A 7,993-nucleotide genomic window follows, 5' to 3' on the forward strand; every position below is an offset into this window, starting at 1 on the left:
CACTGCTCCGGCCTTGCATGTGAGTTCCCGTCACAGTCATGATTTTATGGCTTGCATTTGCGTGTGTGACTCCCTGACCAATGCCATATTCTTCAGTCATCAGGGTATCATGCTGATTAAAGGGGCAGGCTCCTGCGCCAGACTCAGCAGGTTTAAGCCCAGGCTCTACCATTTAGCAGTTTGGTGACCAAGGCCAGCTTATATAATTTCTCTGTGCCTCTAAACATCCTCATCTGAAGAACAAGGATGAGGACAACAGTACCCATGCCAGAGCTTTGTTGTGAGGGTTAAATGAGTTGATAACCAACATTGCTTAGGACAGTGTCCAGCATTTGGCAAACAATAAATATCATTACTTGCTCAGGAAGGCAGACTGTAACAGCCAAATGGTTAGGTCAGTGGTTCTCCACCAGGAGCGGTTTTGCTCCCCACAGGATATCTGACAGTAGCTAGAGATTGTTTTTTCATTGCTGGCATCTGGTGGGTAGAGGCCAGCGATGCTGCTAAGCATCCTACAGTGGACAAGGCAGCACCTCCCGCAACAAAATGTTACCTGGCCGCCAATGTCAATAGTGGCGAGGTTGAGAAACTGAGGGTTGAGTGGTCAGGCTCCAGTCTGTGTTCAAATCCCACCTCTGCCTTTGATGTATAACCTTTGGCAAATTACTTAAATTCCCTGTTCCTTGGTTTTCTTATCTGTAGAATGGGGACAATAACATGTGCTTGGGTTCTTGAGAGGAGTCAGTGGCTGGTGTGTAGTAATCGTGCCCTGCCTGCCGGCCATGTTTACTTACCTCTCACCCTGGGTCCTCTCCTGGGAAGCCCTCTTTGACTCAGAGAGATCACCTTCCCTGTGCTCTCCTGCCGCGTGTCTGTCTTTCCCACGGGGCTGTGGGCTCCTTGAGGGAGGGACCTTGTCCTGCAGGTTGCAGCAGCCCTAGGGATGAACAGGTGTAGGCGCCCACCTGTGTCTGTAGGGTGAGTGCTTGGGAAGGGGCAGAGTAGAGAGTGCGCACCAGGTTTTGGAGTTTCCAAGGTGTGCAGGGAGGAAGGGAAGCAGGCGGTAGACAGGTGCATCTGGGACCTGGGGTTGGGTTAGAGGTTGAGGGTCTGAACACAGCCCTGTCCCATTTACTATACCCTAGTGAGAAGCCTGATCACTGCCATGTGGCCACGATCCTCGCGGTTGGTGCCTGGTTGTACAGAGCGGCTCTGTGAGTGGAAGGAGAAGGCTCCTGCCCTGGAGGCGCCTGGCTGGTCCTCACCTGGGGCCTATCATTTGGTAACAGGGCTTCTGGAAGTGGTAGCCGATCTGGGCCTGCTGGGCATTCTGCTTTTCCTGGGTGGCAGTAGAAGTCCCCGGGAGGCAGGCTGGGGACTGCCCAAAGGCCCTGACTCTCGAGAAGAGCACAGTGGAACAGAAGGCCCTTATACCACCTTCACTGGGGTACAGAACTACCTGCGTTGGGGTAATTTATGAAGAAAAGAAGTTTCATTGACTCACAGTTCTGCAGGCTTAACAGGAAGCATGACTGGGAGGCCTCAGGAAACTTACAATCATGGTAGAAGGTGGAGGGGATGCAAGTACCTTCTTCACATGGCAGCAGGAGTGAGAGAGAGAAGAAGCAGGTGCAACGCACTTTTAAACAACCAGATCTTGGGAGAATTTCATTGGGAGACAGCACTAGGGGGATGCTGCTAATTACAATTCCACAGGAGATTGGGGTGAGGTCATAGCGCCGCATCATATCAGCTAGTATCCTCCTTTTTCTGGACTTTAGATTTGGCTAAACCTGATGGCTTCTGCACAAAGCCTTCTTTCATCGCATCTCTCCATCTCACACACCCTTTTTTCGGCAAAGAATCCTCTGGCTGCATTATCATGGTGGTGGTCCTGGGAGAGGTAGGGGAGACCCAGAGGCTCCTTACCCTGGGAGAGCTAACTGACCATCCAGGGGTGGCTCTTCCCTGCCTGGTGTGTCCCTTATGGCTGGCTGTGGGCTTCGGGGCCCTGCTGCTCTGGTCCTCCACAGAACTTGTCAATCAGCTTCCCACCAGCTGAGATCCGGTGCTGTCTGAGATAGCCTCCCTGCATCTGGTCACTCATGCTGTCTAATGGCGTGAGGCACACTGAGTTATATTCTGATGTTTTTGTCCTTTTGAAGCCGCAGAGTAAGGTCACACAACTGTGAAAGGAGCAGGTATCTGAATACGCTGGACATTCCTTTTAACTATTACCTAGGGGAGAGGCAGTCCTGGGAAAGGCAGTCCTCAGACAGGACTCAGGCAGGTGGGCCTCAAAGAGGAGAAGAAGCGGGCAGCTGCCTGCCTCTGAACTTCACTCTCTGGAGTCACGTAAGGCGGACACTGAGCTGTGGGTGCCGAGTGGTCTGGGCTTAGAGTTAGGGCGGGAGGGCCCTGAGCGCTGGAAGTGGAGTCATGCCTTTTTCTGGCTGGACACATTTTTACGGCCCTGCCATCTACTGCCTCCGCTCCCCAACTCCATTCTTTTGCCCACTTAGCAAACATTGAGGCTGTGGTCATAGGATGGGGTCCTTTGCAATGAAATTCAAAGTTGAGACTGTGTTTCAATTCTTTGTCTGGTTGTAAAAGATCACCACCACTCTTAGCAGTTTAAAGAGCGAGTACGTCCTGTTTCACACAGTTCTGCGGCTCGGGAATCCAGCAGCCGCTGAGACGGGTAGTTTGGGTTCAGAGTCTCTTACGAGGCTTCGGTCCAGGCGCAGGCTGCAGCCCTCCGAAGGTGGGACTGGGGCTGGAGGTCTGCTTCCAGACGGCACACTCACACGGCTGTGGGCAGGAGGCCCCAGTTCCCTGCCACCCAGCCCTCCTCATAGGACACTTGAGTGTCCTCAAGGCCTAGCAGCTGGCTCTCCCCAGAGTGACCCAAGATGGAAAGAGCAAGGCAGAGGCAACAGTGTCTTTTATAAGACAGCCTTGGAAGTGACATAGCATCCCTTCTGCCTTACTCTATTGGTCACACAGACAACCCTGTGTGATGTGGGAGGAGACATCACAAGGACAGAAATACCAGGAAGCAGGGATGGTTGGTGACTGTCTCGGACACTGGTTCTCATAGAAGTAGATGTATTACTTTTGTACAGTGTATGCAGACGGTCAGCTAGCAGGATGTTATTTTTGCTGGGTATGGTTGTATTTCAGAATCCAGAGTACCTTTGGGGGGCTCTGACCCTCTCCTCCTCCGCCTTGAGATCTGAAGAGGCTGCTCGTTCATCCCACCCAGAAGTGAGACTGGGCAGATCAGACAGGGGGTAGGGCTGTGGGAAGACAGCGCAGGTTTAAAAAGAACCAAGAAGCTGTTGAAAGAAAAGCGGATGGGCAGGAAAGAGAAGTCCCAGAGAGAATGCGCTTGCAGCCTCGGGGAGGCTGCCCACAGTGTGCATCCTGACGCTGGAAGACGAGGTCCCCACCAGCAGGTTGCCCAAAAGAACAAGTTCAGAGCCCGGAGGTCCCAGTTCCACATCTCCCACACCCCGTGGGCTCTGTGTGCACTTTCACCCTGAAACAAAGCCCTTTAGTAAAGGACTTTTTAACTTCACTCAGTCTGTGCTTTGCTTGCCAATAGCAAGGTGGTTCTGTTACTGCACTGTCCCTTCCTTCAACACGTTTACGGCTGAGGCTGCATTTGTGCCTCAGATAATCGAGGTGCGTATTACTCTCTGTTCCATTTCCCTTTTATTTTCTCTAAGACTAATAAACCCTCATTCCAGAGGCCCACCTTGTCCCACCTGGGCTTCTCGGAAAAAAAGGAGTGGTGGGGAGACAGGCTGGGGTGGGGGCTTTGCCGCCTGGCTGCCCCTTCCCCTGTGGGTTCTTGCTCCAGCGGGGACCCAGCAGGTGGCATTAGGGTGACAATATTTCCTTACAGCTGGGTCAAGGATATGAGCGAGCCTCTTCTGAAAACAGTTGGGAAGGGAGAGGAATCCAAGGAGAGGGGCAGAGTTGGAAGGCAGGACAGAAGGTGGGTCAGCACCAGGCCTGGGAGGGGCACAGGCACACAGACTTGAAAGGATTCGCCCGAGGTTACATGACTCTCCCAGCAGTGCCTTTAGTTCTGCATTGTGCCACCTGCCTGGGTCAAGGACGACTCCGCAGCTGTTGTTCTGTGCACAGACAGGGAAAGGAAGGTTCTGGCTCTCAGCAAGCCTATGCAACAGCAGATGGGGAGGCCACACAATAGGCACACGCCGTATTGGGTCCCCCACACAGTACGTTGAGGAAGCAAAGGCAAGACAGAATCATGCGGGATATGAAAACCTGTTCCGCTGACACGGAGGTAGAGCCTCCATCTGTGACTTCTCTGTAGGGCAGGGGCGTGGGCACCAACTGAGGCATGAACGGAGGGGAGGCTCTGCTGGTGTAGAAAGATGATGCGATGTGCTTGCTTCTGCAGCACATATATCAAATGGGAACAGTACAGAGAAGATGAGCATGGCCCCTGCCCAAGGATGACACACAAATTCATGAAGTGTTCCATATTTAAAAAAAAAAAAAGGCCAGGCGCGGTGGCTCATGCCTATAATCCCAGCACTTTGGGAGGCCGAGGCGGGTGGATCACGAGGTCAAGAGATTGAGACCATCTTGGTCAACATGGTGAAACCCCGTCTCTACTAAAAATACAAAAATTAGCTGGGCATGGTGGTGCACGCCTGTAATCCCAGCTACTCGGGAGGCTGAGGGAGGAGAATCACTTGAACCCAGGAGGCGGAGGCTGCAGTGAGCCGAGATCACGCCATTGCACTCCAGCCTGGGTGACAAGGGCGAGACTCCATCTCAAAAAGGAAAAAAAAATAAAGAAGAAGAAAGATCGTGGGATACCCTGCAGGAGACCAGGGCTAGAAGGGTGGACGCCTCTCAGGACGAGGGAAGTGAGAGGAAGCCCCAGGGCGGCGTGAGGGTGCTGGTTCCTGTGTTCATTCAGCTGTCTTGGGGATGAGGGGAACAGCTGGGAGGGTCCAGGGAGAGTGGCAGTACCTGCAGCTGGTGACTGGGGGAGCCCAGGTCTGGGATATGACCCCTGCTGCGAGTGCCCAGCACCTTGAATGAGATAGTTGCAGTACGTACTGTGGGGATGGGAGAGTCCCCAGGACTGGGGGTCAGGAGGAGCTGATGACTGTGCAGCAGCCATGGCTGCAGTGGCACTGGGCTGGACAGCTGTCCCAGGATCAGCCCTTTCCCCTGCATCGAAGCCTTCTCTCCGTGGGTGGGAAGGCTAGCGCGGCTGTTGCAGCAGGGACTCTGGAGGGCGATGCTGTCCCAGGGAGCCCATGTATTCTTCTCTGGGGACAGGCTTGAGGTGCAATGAGAGACTCTGGGTTTGACCCCTTGGGGAGGCGACTCCCCTCATCGCCATCGCCCCCAGATGATTTACCTGCCTGGACGGCAAGATGATGGCTGCACTAGCCCCCACTCTCTGGTATGCGTCACATACACTTCGGTGTAAATGTCACTATGTAACCTCAAGAATAGTGGCCCTTGATGCTTTGTCCTTAACCTACAGGCTTTGCTTCTAGTTAAGAGAATTTCCATCAGCAGGTGAAGAGACAGGGAATGGTGCAAGTAATGGCAGCCAGCGTGCTCCACTCCAGGTCCTCTGCTGAGTGTGCGTGGAGTCTTCGCAAAATTCCCAGCAGGAAGGAAGTACTCTTGGTGTGGCCTTGCGGGCCGGCCAATGTGGCTTATTTGCCGAAGGCTGGAGATTTGTATATACTCCCACAGCTAATAACTGGTGGCAGTTCACGCCTGGCCACTACGCAGTGCTGCCCCCCAATTTTGGGTGCCATTTTAGGTTCCTCTAGAGCCTCTGAGGCAAGTGATTTGTCCATGAACCCAATGGCCTGGCTATGCTGGTGACCCTCTGCTTGGGCACTGCCCACAGGGAGCAGAACAGAGGCTCTGAGAGCTGCCCCCTCTCCCTGGTGGCCACAGTAAAATGACTGCAGAGGAAAGGGAGCTTGGAAAAGGGTGGGCTGGGGGGGTAGGAGGCCCACCCCCAGCTAGACGGTGGGCCCGGAAGCCCTTGAGAAAGATGGAGGTCCCTCTTGTTCTTGCTGGAAGGGCAAATGTGGAAGGTCAGCTCCGTTTCATACCCCTGGGACCTAGGTGACCTCTAGCGGGGGTGCGTATTCAGCATGGAGGACAGGCGCCCACAGAGCAATGCCGTCCTGTTGGCTGAGGCCTGGGGTGGGGGCGGGCGGGCCTGGAAAGTACCATTATGGCCCCTGGGCAGGCAGGGTTCTCTGGACACTGCTTGCACCCTGGCCTCAGAGGTCTTGGCTACCACCATTGTTTCTTTCTTTCTGCCCTCCATGCAAACTCAGGTCAGTTATATCAGAGCCCTTCACGGGGCCCCTGGACTTGCCCACCAGGTCTCCTCTTGCCCTTCACCTCCTGCTGAACCTACAAGGTCTCCCCGATTTTTACCTGCCCATAATCATGGACACAGCCCTAGGATGGTCAGGGTGAGTTCCCAGGGACCCTGACAGCATGGGTGCTCTCATGACTGAGGGCATTACACCAGGGAGAGGGGGCCAGGAGAGACTTCCCAGAGAGCTGGTTGGGGGTTATGAAAGTGGCCTCCTGGCTGAGTGCAGTGGCTCATGCCTGTAATCCCAGCGCTTTGGGAGGCTGAGGCAGGCAGATTGCTTGAGGTCAGGAATTTGAGACCAGCCTGGCCAACATGGTGAAACCCTGTCTCTACTAAAAATACAAAAAATTACCCGGGTGTGGTGGCATGCGCATGTAGTCCCAGCTACTCAGGAGGCTGAGGCACAAGAATCACTTGAACCTAGGAGGCTGAGATTGCACCTTTGCACTCCAGCCTAGGCAAAAGAGCAAGATTCTGTCTCAAAAAAAAAAAAAGTGGTCCCAGGCCAGGCGGGAGCAGCAGGCTCCAGGGAAGTGGTGCATCCTGGGAAAGAGCAAGGGGGCGGCTGCTGGAGGGGTGGGGAGGGAAGGCGCAGCCCCCATCCTCATCTGCATCCTCTGCACACGGGGGATACCAGGCCTCTTACTTGGGGTACTTAAGCCTAGATCAGATGTGGTTCTTGCATCTTAGGGCATGACATTAGGGTGGGGGAAGGGGACAAAAATGGCCACGCCTCTGCTGTCTCTTGGGATCCTAGGATTTGTGGTGGCTTCTAGGGATTCCCTGCTGCCAATAAGTGGTCCAGCCATGTTACAGGATCGGGCTCCTGGCTGGAATGGCCTTTGTGCTTTAGAGTTGAGGCACTTCCTGCTTCTGTCGGAGCTCCTTGCCAACATACAGGTCTGGGCATGTAGGAGGTGGTGGCCGAGGGGAGAGGCGGGCAGTTGAGGGGGTACAAGGCTAGACTGCGTTGCTCTGCCTCCTCTTGGGACCCCAAGGAGGATGGAGCCCAAGTCCTTGGGCAGCGCATCGTCCTCTGCTTCACAGGACACTCACTGTACCCATCCTGTAAAATCCACTTTTGCTCAGTTTGTTTTAGGGAGAGGGCTCTGAATTGACCTTTGGTCTTTGCAGACTCTCAGGGACCATCTAGAGTTCCAGCCAGAATCTGTGTCTGGCAGAGTGGGAGTGGGGCAGGGGCCCGCACTGGGGTGACTTGGAGAGCAGTCATTCCATCTCATATGGGAATACACACTGTGGACTCCTGATCGCATCCTGGGGTTTAAGACTCTGGCCAAGCAAGTCAGCTCCACCGCTTTGTGTGTCTCTGGGAGGGCCTGGTGTGGGACCCCCCGGTCTGCGGCCCCGGCCCCTCCCCTGCCCTTTCTCACTCACATCTTGCGCCCTCTGGTAACTATCTCTTCTCTCTGAGGACGGATGCAGCCTGATTTGAATGAGGGTGAGGGTCTTGTGAGGACGAGGACACGGGTTGGGAGTGTGGGGTGTGTGTGTGTGTGTGTGTGTGTGTGTGTGTGGTGGGAATGGAACACCCGAGAAGGTGGTGGAGGAGGGAGGATTGAATTC

At 54.5% G+C, this 7,993-nt stretch overlaps 1 non-coding gene across 1 annotated transcript; it reads left to right on the forward strand.

The window, feature by feature from the left end:
• The first annotated feature begins 4,419 nt into the window (after positions 1 to 4,419).
• Positions 4,420 to 4,525, forward strand: LOC116534347. Its single transcript, XR_004261672.1, has one exon. It is a non-coding gene; the product is annotated as a U6 spliceosomal RNA (small nuclear RNA).
• The last annotated feature ends 3,468 nt before the right edge of the window (positions 4,526 to 7,993 follow it).

This window comes from Sapajus apella, unplaced genomic scaffold (genome assembly GCF_009761245.1).
Source record: "Sapajus apella isolate SASKATOON/1434 unplaced genomic scaffold, GSC_monkey_1.0 scaffold86, whole genome shotgun sequence".
In the NCBI taxonomy this organism is placed as follows: Eukaryota; Metazoa; Chordata; class Mammalia; order Primates; family Cebidae; genus Sapajus; species Sapajus apella.